General features: G+C 47.0%; 1 protein-coding gene across 1 annotated transcript in view; it reads right to left on the bottom strand.

Moving 5' to 3' along the window:
• Nucleotides 1-6732, bottom strand: part of SVIL (supervillin) — a 208902-nt gene extending 202170 nt beyond the window's left edge. The window contains exon 1 of the mRNA XM_053261296.1: nucleotides 6587-6732. The gene's annotated coding sequence lies outside the window, so the exon portion shown is untranslated. The remainder of the gene's footprint in view (nucleotides 1-6586) is intronic.
• Between the last annotated feature and the right edge of the window lie 5561 nt (nucleotides 6733-12293).

Below are 12293 nucleotides of genomic sequence, written 5' to 3'. Positions count from 1 at the left end.
CTCTATGAAGTTATCCAAACTGCTCTAAAAGCCATCCAGGTTGTTGGCTGTCACCACATCCTGTGGCAGAGAATCCACAAGCTGATTATGCGTTGTGTGAAAAAGTACTTCCATTCGTTGGTCCTAAATTTCCTGGCAATCAATTTCATGGGATGACTCCTGGTTCTAGTGTTATGGGAGAGGGAGAAGAATTTCTCTCTATCCACTTTCTCCACACCATGCATGATTTTATAGACCTCTATCATGTCTCCCCACAGTAATATTTTTTCTAAACTAAAAAGCCCCAGGTGTTGTAGCCTTGCCTCGTAAGAAAGATGCTCTAGGCTCCTGATCATCTTGGTTGCCCTCTTCTGCACCTTTTCTAGTTCTACCTTTTCCAGTCCTTCTTTAGATGTGGTGACCTGAATTGTACACCGTACTCCAGGAGTGGCTGCACCATAGTTTTGTATAAGGGCAATATAATATTAGCAGTTTTATTTTCAATCCCCTTCCTAATGATCCCTAGCATGGAATTGGCCTTTTTCACAGCTGCCATACATTGAGTCGACACATTCAACAAGCTGTCCACCATCACCCCAAGATCCCTCTCCTAGTCAGTCTCGGACAGCTCAGATCCCATCAGCATATACTTGAAGTTGGGGTTTTTCATCCCAATGTTCATCACTTCACACTTGCCAACACTGATTTGCCATTTTGTCACCCACTCACCCAATTTGCAGAGATCCTTTTGGAACTCCTTACAATCCGTTTTGGATTTCACTACCCTAAATAGTTTGGTATCATCTACAAATATGGCCACCTCGCTGCTTACCCCAACTTCTAGATCATTTTTTAAATTATTATTATTATTATTATTATTATTATTAATCCGATTTCTATACCGCCCTTCCAAAAATGGCTCAGGGCGGTTTACAAAGAGAAATAACAAACAAATAAGATGGCTCCCTGTCCCCAAAGGGCTCACATTCTAAAAAGAAACATAAGATAGACACCAGCAACAGTCACTGGAGGTACTGTGCTGGGGGTGGATAGGGCCAGTTACTCTCCCCCTGCTAAATAAAGAAAATCACCACGGTAAAAGGTGCCTCTTTGCCCAGTTAGCAGGGGTCATTTATGAATGATCATCCCTGACTATTGGCCACTGTGGCTGGGTACAATGGAAGCTGTAGTCCAACAAGAGTTGGAGGGCTGAAGTTGTGCAGCCATTGACTGCAACTCCGACTACAGAATCCACACCATGGGCTTCTTCCCATGCCAGCTCTGCCCCCCCCCCCCCCATTTCCAGAGGGGCAGTACTACCATGGAAAGGAGCTGTGGGGTGGATTCTCATACATCCAATATTGCCAAGCAACATGAGAAGGAGCCATGATACAGATGGTCTCCCACCACTGAAAATACTACGAAAAGGAACCTTTAGAGACACAACACTCATATATCCCATTGAAATCTCAAAGATTACACAAGGGCTGGATTCCAACAATATAATCTAGCGCTAGGTTGAAGCAGCTAGGAGGGCACTCTTAGAAGTATATGTGCCATTATGAAACTCCCTTCCATAGGAGATGCGTCCAAGTCTAAACACCTTTCAGAAATACTGCAAGCTAGCTTTTGGGAGAGCGAAGAACAGGGGACCTTAAAATATATTATAGTCAGATTGTTTTAACCCAATGTTATATGCATTAAAGTTGCTACTTGCACTTAAGAATAGTTGCTACTTGCACTTCAGACCATAAATTGTGTTTTAATATAAAGACAACAGATGAACAAATATGGACTCTAGGACTCTCAAAAGGCCCCAACACAAGTTGTACAAGTGCTCCAATTATCTACATCAGGGGTTCTCAATTTTGGGTCCCCAGATGTTGAAAGAATACAATTCCACATCATCCATAACCACAATGTCCATAGACTGATGGGAGCTGTAGCCCACAATAGAGAGCCCAAGGTTAGGAACTGAGATTAATAACTAAAAGGCACAACTTTTCCATTTCATTTTGCACCCAAAGCTAGATCATAGTTTGCTTTCCAGAGCAAAATCACCAGCCTTTTTATTAAAACAATTTACTGTATAGTTGCACCATTAGTGTAGTATATTAGTGATTAGTGTAGTATTTCAATTGTGAGCCCTTCGGGGACAGGGTTCCATCTTATTTATTTGTTTGTTATTTCTCCGTGTAAACCACCCTGAGCCATTTTTGGAAGGGCAGTACAGAAATCGAATAAATAAATAATAAATAAATAGGCTTAAGAGAGCTACAAATCCTGAAATGTGATTCAAATCTAATCTCGACCATGAGCTCACTAGATTGTGCTCAACATGCCATTCTCTTTCAGTTTACAGCTCCCACAGGAACAGCACAACTTATCCTTACAATCACCCTGTGAGATAAGACAATTAAGTAGACTTGAGCCCGAGATCTTTCGGAGGCCATATAGAGGCCTCCAAAACGCCTCGGCGACCGGGAACGTTTCAGCTTTCGGAGGCGGCGAGGGTGTTCCCTTAAGAGTGGGGGAGGGTGCACTTACCCCTCCCTCTGCATTTCCCCCAGTGTTCCCTTACGGGCGTGCACACACACACACACACACACACACACAATGGATGCACACATGCCCAGTACTTCCGGCAGAGGATGGCAACGGGGCACCAGGGAGGTACGCTGCTGCCCTGAGGGGCTTCGCTACATGCGACGGGAGGGGTAACTGCACCCTCCCTCGCCTTTAAGGGAACACCCCCACCACCTCCGGAACAGTTCCAGGCACATCCCTACAATCACTCCTAAGTGCCATATAAATGCTAAATAGTCTTAATTCCCAAATGGGCAGTTGGCCTGACAGTTCACGAATGCTCTAAAGCAGGGTTTCTTAACCTTGAGCCCCCCGAAGTTTTTTGGACTACAACTCCCATCATCCTCAGCCACAAAGGCCATGTCTGTGGATGATGGGAGTTGTAGTCCAGCAACATCTGGGGGCCCAAGGTTAAGAAACCCTGCTCTAAAGCAGTAATCTTCACTATTTGTTACGTGGGGGCACTTTGGCAAAAGATCTTCAGTGTGAGAGCCATTTCCCTCTGTGCTGAACTCTGCACAGTACTGCACTTTCCGTTTCCCTTAAAGTAGCCCCACTGACACTGGGCAAAGTGCAGCATTGTGCAGTGGGAACAGCGTCTCCACATGATACTGGGGTACCATGCAGAATATTCAACTTCATCCAAGGTTTGAGAGAGACACTGTGTGCATGTGCACATCTACACGCATCAAATGGCTTGTCGTTTGCTAGCACACATCCTATACCACAAAGTCCAGACTTTATGCACCTAGAGTACCCGAGAAAACTGCCAAAGTTTGCTTGAACCATAATCCTAACCCCAACCTGTGCTTTTCCAATGGATGAGTTTTCCCACATTATCTGAGATTTTTCTGGGATTTTCTATTTTTTTCTTTTTTGTATTCTGGGCAAGATCTGGAACCTACCTGTGAAAATGGCATGTTTTGTCTTTTGTGGTTTGGTCTGGGAATTTCATGTCAATAAGTATGCAAGGCCCAAGCGCTTTAAATATACATATATATAGGTAATAGAGATTCACAAGTCTAAGTTAGACATTGATGGGCTAAGTAAGGTTAGCATACTCTTGTCTGGGTTGCAAGCAAGCATGGGGATAAGTAGTTTCAACACAACACCATTGTGGTTGGCTGGCTGGCAGGTCAGGTCCTATTTCAAGGACCCTTGCTGCAAGAAGTGAAAATATTTTATTTAAATTTAACGTATTTATATCCCATCTATCAGTCTTAACAAGCATCCAAGGCAGGTGACAAAACAGGCATAACCTTTGAAAACAAAAGTAATGTCTGGTAGACACAATGGTGGAATATCTACTTCCAGGCCTCAGGCATGACATCTGCTGCTGTTGTGGTTCCTTCCACCGCTTCTCTTTGAAGGGTCTGACCGTGGGGTGGGGGAAGAGTTTGCTGTAGCTGATCACAGCTGCAAAGAACGGGTTCTTTAAGGCAGTAGCCACAAGAATGCCCTCTGGAACACCCTCCTAAGTAAGATACAGAGCTACTTCTTTGTCCCCTTCTAGAGAGGATGCAAAATATTTTTATTTCAGAAAGCATTTGGCTACCGAGACTGCTTGTTTGTTGCTTTGGACAACAGTTTCATTAAATCTGATGATTGTGAAATTTTAGTGTTGTGTGTTTTTAAAAGATTTTTGGTTCTTGCGAGCCATCTTGGCACAAATTATCTTGACTTCTCCACCAAACATTTTGCAAAAGCCTCGTTTTCTGGTGAGCTTACACACACAAGAAATCAAGTATTTAAATCCTTTCCCAGGCTGCACCTCCCTGAGGATACACTGTCTGAATGCTCCCCATTTTGAAACTATACAGACAATCCTATACAGACAAGACTAGCACTTCAGGAAGAAGGGTTCAGCTTAGTCTTCTCTATGACGTACAATTTTTCTCATGCACAGAGGGGAACTGTTGCTTTGCCTAGCAAGAATGTTACAATGAGAACTTAATGAAGGGAGATAAAATATCCAAGAACTATTATATTTTCAAATAAGTGTTAATGGGAGTCAAGAGGCAGCAAGTCCTCAAGTTTAAGTATCCACTTCAACTGTCAATTTTAATCCAGTCTATTTTTGAGAACAGCTGCCACCTCTTTCTCTTAAGACAGGTTGGAACCCAGGTTGGGAATCCATATACTGCTGGACTACAAATCCAATCATCCCCAGCCACAACAGTCTTTGGGGTGATGGAAGTTGTCCAACATCTGAAGCCCCAAGGTTGGGAACCTCTAGCTTAAGCCATATCACAACAACCTGTTAAAGGCAAACAAGGGCAGTTGATACAATATACTTGGAAGGCTGGAGCACAGCATCTTTATTTATTTTTATTTATTTATTTTTGCATTTTTATACCGCCTTTCATTAAAAAATAACCCCAAGGCGGTTTTGAATAAGAACTGGTGGTATAATTGTGCTTATCAATCACAGCTTCCTGCACAAAATGTTAACTGTGAAGTCTTTGCCAGCCTACCTAAGACTAAGACAGCCCTAAACACATTTACTTGGAATTTCCACTGAAGTCACCGGGCTTATTTCCAAGCAAGGATGGTTAGGATCAGGCAAACTTTTGCAATTCCTGCAATTCCAAGTACATTTCCTTGGAAGTAAGTTATGCTGAAAGTTGAGCTGAAGACAGACTGAAATTAAGCAAGCCAAGTTCCATGGTATCTTAGTTGCCAACAACCAGAGAACCAGAGTTACACTAAGCAAAGGACTGCTTTAGGAACAGCTACAGCCCTATATTTTGAAACTTCAAGCTGTCCACACACGTCTTTCCTTCCTGTTCATATTCATTTAATAAAAATGAAGAGGACCCACTGGGGCTAGAAAAACACCACATTTGACAAGATTTGTGAAATCACGTGATGCAACATTTAAAGACATCCCCAAAAGAAACCCCCACCCCACAAAATATCAATTCAGCTAAGTCTGGCAAAACAAAGCTATGATTCTGCACCCTTGATAGCCTTCCAAAAGAACAAAAAGTCAGACATGCTTTACTTTAGCTTAGGCATCTTCAGAAACAAGAAACATTTCCTAAAAACCTCACAGAGCTCTGGATGGAAATATCAGCAGACATATGAATGCACTTCTAAGCCAGGCTCCCCAGGTCACAAAACAGACTTACAACAGCCAAACCTCTAACCACCAGGCATATTAAGGAATCGCAGCAGATGTCCAGGACCTTCACGTTCATGTTAGAAACAAAACTTCGGATTCAATGAACAGACTCAACCCCAAAGCTGTCACCTGGCTGCTAAGTGTGTTGCTGAACTCCACTAAGAACCAGCCTGTTGCAATTAAGCGGGGAACTGAATCACAAAGGCGACGGCGGTCCTGGGGCTACGAATAAATAAAGGCACGTTTACCCTGAGAGAGTGCCTGGGCAGGACGCGACAGGAGCGCGTTTCCCCGGAAGCGACGCGGCTCCCTTGGACTCAGCTGCTTGCAGGAGCCTCGCTTCCCCTCCAGCCTGGGGTCCCCGCTCCTCCTGAGGACTCTCGGGGGCACCTGGGGAGGCTACGCAACCCGGCAAGGAAGCCCCCAGCCTCAGGGGCGTAGCTATAATTGAGCGGAAGGGTTCAAAGGACCCACCCACCCACCCCCAGCTCCCGAGGACCCCCCCATCTCCACCCCTCCCTCATTACTCTGAGGGGCCGCCAGGGAGAGGGGTGGGCAACACGTCCCGCCCCCCCCCGCAGGTACACTCCTGCCCACCCGCTTGCTGGTTGCTGAATGGTCGCCTGCAGCAGAAGAGCAGAGCCAGGTAGCTGCTTTGCACGCCCTGACTGCTGAGGAAGAAAGAACACAGTGGCAGGAAAAGGAAGAGCGAGGAAGTCGCGACCTTTCGCCCCCGCCCCCACTGCCCCTTGGCTGAGGGGGACGCCGCAGCTCTCCCCAAACTGAGCCCAGCTCAGCCCCGCTTTCCTGGAGCCAGCTCTTTGCAATTTCACGACCAGGTTGCAGGGAGCGAGTGTCCCAACAAGCCGGCTGCCTCTGCGCCGGGGAGCCTCTTACCTTGGTCCCCGGCCACCACCTGCCTTTCCTCGGCTCTCCCTCCAGCAGCGGCGCCGGACTGAGGCAGGACAGGGCAGAAGTTGGCAACAAAGGAGAAAGTTGTTCTTCTTCTGTGGGCGGCGGCAGCGGCTGTGCTCGCGGCGGGCGGGCGGCTTGCAGGCAGGCGAGCAGCTGGCTGGGGGCGGGGAGGGCGCGCGGGCGCCCAATGGGAAAGTTCGGCTCGTGCAAAGCGCCGCAGCTGCCGGCCTGGCTTCGCGGGAGGAGGAGGAGGAGGAGGGAGGAGGTCGCTCCTCCGCCGCCAGCAGCAGCAGCAGCAGCCCCGAGTCTGACTAAGTGACCCTGACGGGAAGGAGCGCGCTCGCTGTGGAGTGGCTCCTCCTGGCTGGGACGGAAGGGGAGGGCCGCCCTGAGTGCCGCCGGCGACAGAAGGCTGTAGCGAAGAGCTGTAGGGCGCCCGAGTCCCCGCTTCTCTCCGGGGGGTGGCGGCGGCGGCACAGCGCGTGGGCACCGCGGGGGGCGGCAGGGTGGGAAAGAAAGGCCGCGGAAGGCAGGCGCCCCGCTGAAAGCGGCCCCAGGTGCTCACCAGACGACCTGCTGTGTCCGAAGAGCTCTGAGCCTGGAGGAACGCGGGCTTCAGGACAGAGCGCGCCTCTGAGTCGTAGTGTACAAGATGCCTCCCGCGCAATATATGCGACCCGCGGAGGGCTTGCGGGGCTTTTATGAATGAGTGGCATGCCACGAAGGGTTGCCAACTGTCCCTCATTACGCAGGAGGATGCCCCTCATTTCAAGGATGAAATGTTGATGTGTCTCTCATTTATTCAATAGCATATAATACTCAGGCTCTTTATTACCACTGCATACACCTCCCAGCCCCTACAAACTTGTGCCCCACATTCTGGCAATGAAATGTTGGCAACTCTACATGATGCCAATGGGAGCACCCCACCTTTTCATGTGGACGTGGAAAGTGAGGGAGCAGGTTCATGATTCCCAGCCACAGCAGTCCCTAGCCATTACGCGTCATGTATTCACCTAATAATATTGTGGGGGCTGCGTGTGCAACTGTGAAAGCTGGTGTAGCACAGTGGCTAAGAGACGGCAGCCAGAGCAAGCCTGTGCATGTTTATTCGGAAGCAAGGGCCGCGGTGTTCAATTGAGTTTACTCCTAGGCCAGGGAATGGGATTGTCAATGTGACTGGACTACAACTCCCATCACCTCCAGCCACAATAGCCTTCAGTCATGTGGCTGGGGATCATGGGAGTTGTAGACCAACATCATTTGGGGATCCAGAGTTGGGAACCCCTGGCCTAGCCCGGGCAAGTATGCATAGGATGCTCAAGTAGGACTGACTTCTGCATACGTGTGCTCATTGCAAAGCTACAATCTGAAACACACTTGCTAGGAATTAAATCTCATTGAACTCAGCACACCAGGAGTGATATGTTTTCTCCGAGATGACCCAGAGACCAACCTGGCTGCTGCATTCCAGAGTTTCCAGGCTATGTACAAAGGCAGCCCCACATAGAGTAGTAGTACAGTCTGGAGTAGTACAGTCTGGAGGTTGTAGTACAGTCTGGAGGTTACCAGCATACGTACCACTGTTTTTAGATCATTTATCCATAAATAAATCCATAAATGAATGCAGCTGGCATATCAGCCGAAGCTGATAGAAAGCCCCTCTGGCCACTGCCTCAACCTGGGACACCAGGGAGAGGCTTGGATCCAGAAGCACTCCCAGACTGTATACCTGTTCCTTCCGGGGAAGTGTGACCCCATCCAGAACAGGCAGATCAAACTCATCTCCTGAGTTTCGACCCTGCACAATAAGTACCTCTGTCTTATGTGGATTTACTCTCAGTTTGTTATTCCTCATCCAGCCCATCACCGCTTCCAGGCAGGCATTTAGGGAGGTTATGCCTTCACCTGATGTTGTTGACATGGAGAAATAGATCTGGGTGTTATCAGCATACTGATAACATCCTGCACCAAATCTCCTGATGAGATATTAAAAAGCACTGGAGACAGTATGGGGACCTGTGGGATGCCATATAAAAGTTCACATTTTGAAGAGCAACAAGTCTCCAAGGGACACCATCTGGAATCTTCCTGAAAGATAGGAGTGAAACCACTACAAAGCAGTGCCTCCCCACCCCAGATGTTCCAGAAGGTTGATAGTATCGAAAGCTGCAGAGAGATCCAAAGGGATCCGCAGAGTCACACTCCCTCTGTCAGTTCCTAATTGGAGAGATCATCCATCAGGCCAACCAAGGCAGTCTACACACCATAGCCTGCCCAAAAGCCAGTTTGAAGTGGGTCTCTTGACCATCAGTTTTCTCCAAGACTGACTGGAGCTAGGAGGCCACCAACCCCTCAGTTACCTTGCCCAGCCATGAAAGATTGGAGACAGGCCTATAGTTGCTTAACTCTGAGGGATCCAATGCAGGCTTCTTCAGAAGAGGTCTAATGATTGCCTCCTTAAGACAGGGAGGCATCCTGCCCTCCCTCAGAGAAGCATTTACAGTATCATCAGTATAATATATACAAATGCCATCAAACAAGCTGTCTCTAGGAAGAACTGCATGCCAAGAGTTGCAGGCATCAGCAAGGGAGGAGGCAACAATGTCAAACACCTCCTAGTCACACCATTCTGCAACTCAGGGCTTGACAAATCCCAGGCCCCAAGGAGCCATGGCACCTAGAAGTTTAACCATGGCATCCAGACTAGGATACTCAGAAACAGAGTTATTTAATCAAATATTTATTTGCCCCAGGCAGCTTTGTTTCTGTACTAAGTATGATACTTGTAAAGGGGATAAAAAGAAAACCTCTGCAATGTCACGAACTCTGGTAATTCTGTCATTTGCCTGCCTCCCAAATGTTGGGGCTGGCTCCTAGATCCAAATAAAATTTGTCAAGACCTGCTGTAACTATGTATGGCTGGATTACAGTAACACGCTCTACATGGGGCTGCCTTTGGATAATATTCGGAAACTGCAGCTAGTGCAAAATGTGGCAGCTAGGATTTTATCTGGAGCAGGGGCTTAGCTAGGGGAGAGGGGGCCTGTGTTCACACCTCTCTCTGGTGGCCCCTCAGAGTGAGGGAGAGAATGAAAAAAATAGAGAAGGGTGGAGCTGGGGAGGCCCTCAGGAGCTGGGGGCCCGGGTTCTTTAACCCCATCTGCTCAATTATAGCTACACCCCTGATCTGGAGCTGCCCCCTGGGATCACATGAGCCCCTGGTGGCGCAGTGGTAAAACTGCCGCCCTGTAACCAGAAGGTTACAAGTTCGATCCTGACCAGGGGCTCAAGGTTGACTCAGCCTTCCATCCTTCCGAGGTCGGTAAAATGAGTACCCAGAATGTTGGGGGCAATATGCTAAATCATTGTAAACCGCTTAGAGAGCTCCAGCTATAAAGCGGTATATAAATGTAAGTGCTATTGCTATTGCTAGTGCTATATTACACTCATTCTGAAAGAGCTGCACTGGCTACCAATTTGTTTCAGGGTCCAATTCAAGGTGCTGGTTTTGACCTTTAAAGCCCTTAACAGTTTGGGCCCTGGATATTTGAAGGATCGTCTCCTCCCAAGAGGTTCTGCCTACTTGACAAGATCATCACAGAGGGCTCTGCTCCGTGTGCCGACGGTGAGAAAGGCTCAGTGAACAAGCACGCAGGGCAGGGCCTTCTCAGTCATTGCCCCTACGCTTTGGAATGCTCTCCCAGCTGGCATCCGCTCCTCAGTCTCCATGACAGTTTTCCGGAAACAAGCAAAGACGTGGCTCTTCACCCAGGCTTTTAAATGAAAGCATTGTTTTTACTGCTGCTGCTTGGTGTTTTTATGTATTCTTATTTTAAATCAGTATTTAAATTTTTAAATAGGGATATTATTCTTATATTTATAGTATCTGTACTTTTGTATTTTAAGTATGCATTGTTTTAATTATATTGTAAACCGCTTTGACATTATTTTAATGAAAAGTGATATATATATATCGGACAAATAAATAAATGTACATGGAATAGTTTCATCTTCTTCCCAACTTTATCTCTGCTTCCACTTCCATCCCCTTTCTCTGTTGTCCCCCTTTGTGCCTATTTTAAATTGCAAGCCCAGTGGGGCAGGGGCCTATTTTCTCATTACGTATAATGTGCCGTGCTACCCTAATTGTGCTATATAAATAATTGTGTGGGTTAGTGGTAGAGTGTTGGACTTTAAGCCAGAGATCAGCATTCAAAACCTCCACTCAACTGGGAAGCCTACTGAGCTAGTCCCTCTCTCTTAGCCTAATCAACCTTGCAGCGTGGTTGTGTGGATAAAGTATGCTATGCTGAGCTCAATAGGCTCTATTGAGTCAAATGAGCAGGAGTCACAACAAGCAGTAGTGACCTCAGGCAGCAGATTATTGGGGCACCAGAAGGGCAGCAAGATGCTCCCCCCTCTTCAGGACTGGCCTGGCCCTTGCAAGCTTTGCAAAGAGCACCTCTCCTCACACTCCTTGCAAATCCTGCAAGAAGCACAAGAAGAGGTGGCTGCTGGCAACCTTCCCTCTTCCTTGCCCTTCATGCCACACTTAAATTTGCACAGGTCAGTCTTGAAATGGGGCTAGTTTAAAATAAGTATATCCTCCCCCACCCCCGACCACAACAGTTCAATACTGCTCATGGTAGCTTATAACAATAGCAGGACAGTGAAACAGATAAAACAATATAAAGTTAAAAACTAATCAGTGAAACAGATAAAGCACTAACTGTACAACATGAATAGAAGAGTTAATTCATCTTGCCTGGATGCAACATAGCATATAAGCCCCGGTCACACATTAGCCAGTTTCAGACACTATGCTGTACAAGTGTACAGATGTCTGTACACTCATGCACAGGTTTGTGTGAATGACTGTTCCTGTGTTCATTTTAAAAGCGAACCTGAATTCAGGCCCTTCAAATGCTTGGTACAGATAGGAAGTGTACTTTTATTATAACATGTGAGTGTCTGTACCTGCATACAGATCTGTATGCACATACAGTTATCCATATGTTACGTTCAATGCACTAGCAGCCAGTGGGGTGGTTGCCGAGGGAGGGGATCAACTCCATGAAGGCCAAGTGAGTGGCGGAGATGATCCCTCAGTGGAGGGGGCGTGCTGCAGCCTGGAGCAGTGTTCAGGTGCAGCGGTAGCGTAGGTAAGCATCTATCAATTTACACTTAAAGATGTCTCTCATCACGCCCCCCCCACACTGGTGGCACTCACACCAGCCGCTATTGGTTCAATGTACGTATAGAGGTACATTTCCTATCTGTACATACAGCAGTACATTGCCTGTCTGTACATACTCCATTTCATGGAGACTGCTCAGGTTCACTTTCAAAATGAATGCATGTTCATTTGCATACAAAAATGTATATGTATATAGGCATTTGTATGCATGCACAGTGAAATGTCTGGATAGGGCTGCACTCCTTACCCTGGACACTTACAGAGGCTTACTTTTCAGTTAGCATGCATAGGATCAGGAGTGCGTGTTACATTTTAATGTGGTTTCCTCACCATTGTTAGCAGGTGGGATTGCTAGGGCTGAAAAGTCCTCATGGAGCAGAGTTTCTGCTGTAACAGTTACAGTATGTGAATGTGAAGGTTCCTCTGCTCCACAACGTTGAATTTAAAGAGCTGGAGGAAGCAGACATTTCTAATTTATTTCTAATTTAT

Source organism: Hemicordylus capensis, chromosome 6 (assembly GCF_027244095.1).
Source record: "Hemicordylus capensis ecotype Gifberg chromosome 6, rHemCap1.1.pri, whole genome shotgun sequence".
NCBI classification, from domain to species: Eukaryota; Metazoa; Chordata; class Lepidosauria; order Squamata; family Cordylidae; genus Hemicordylus; species Hemicordylus capensis.
This window is presented reverse-complemented; position numbering and strand designations above follow the sequence as displayed.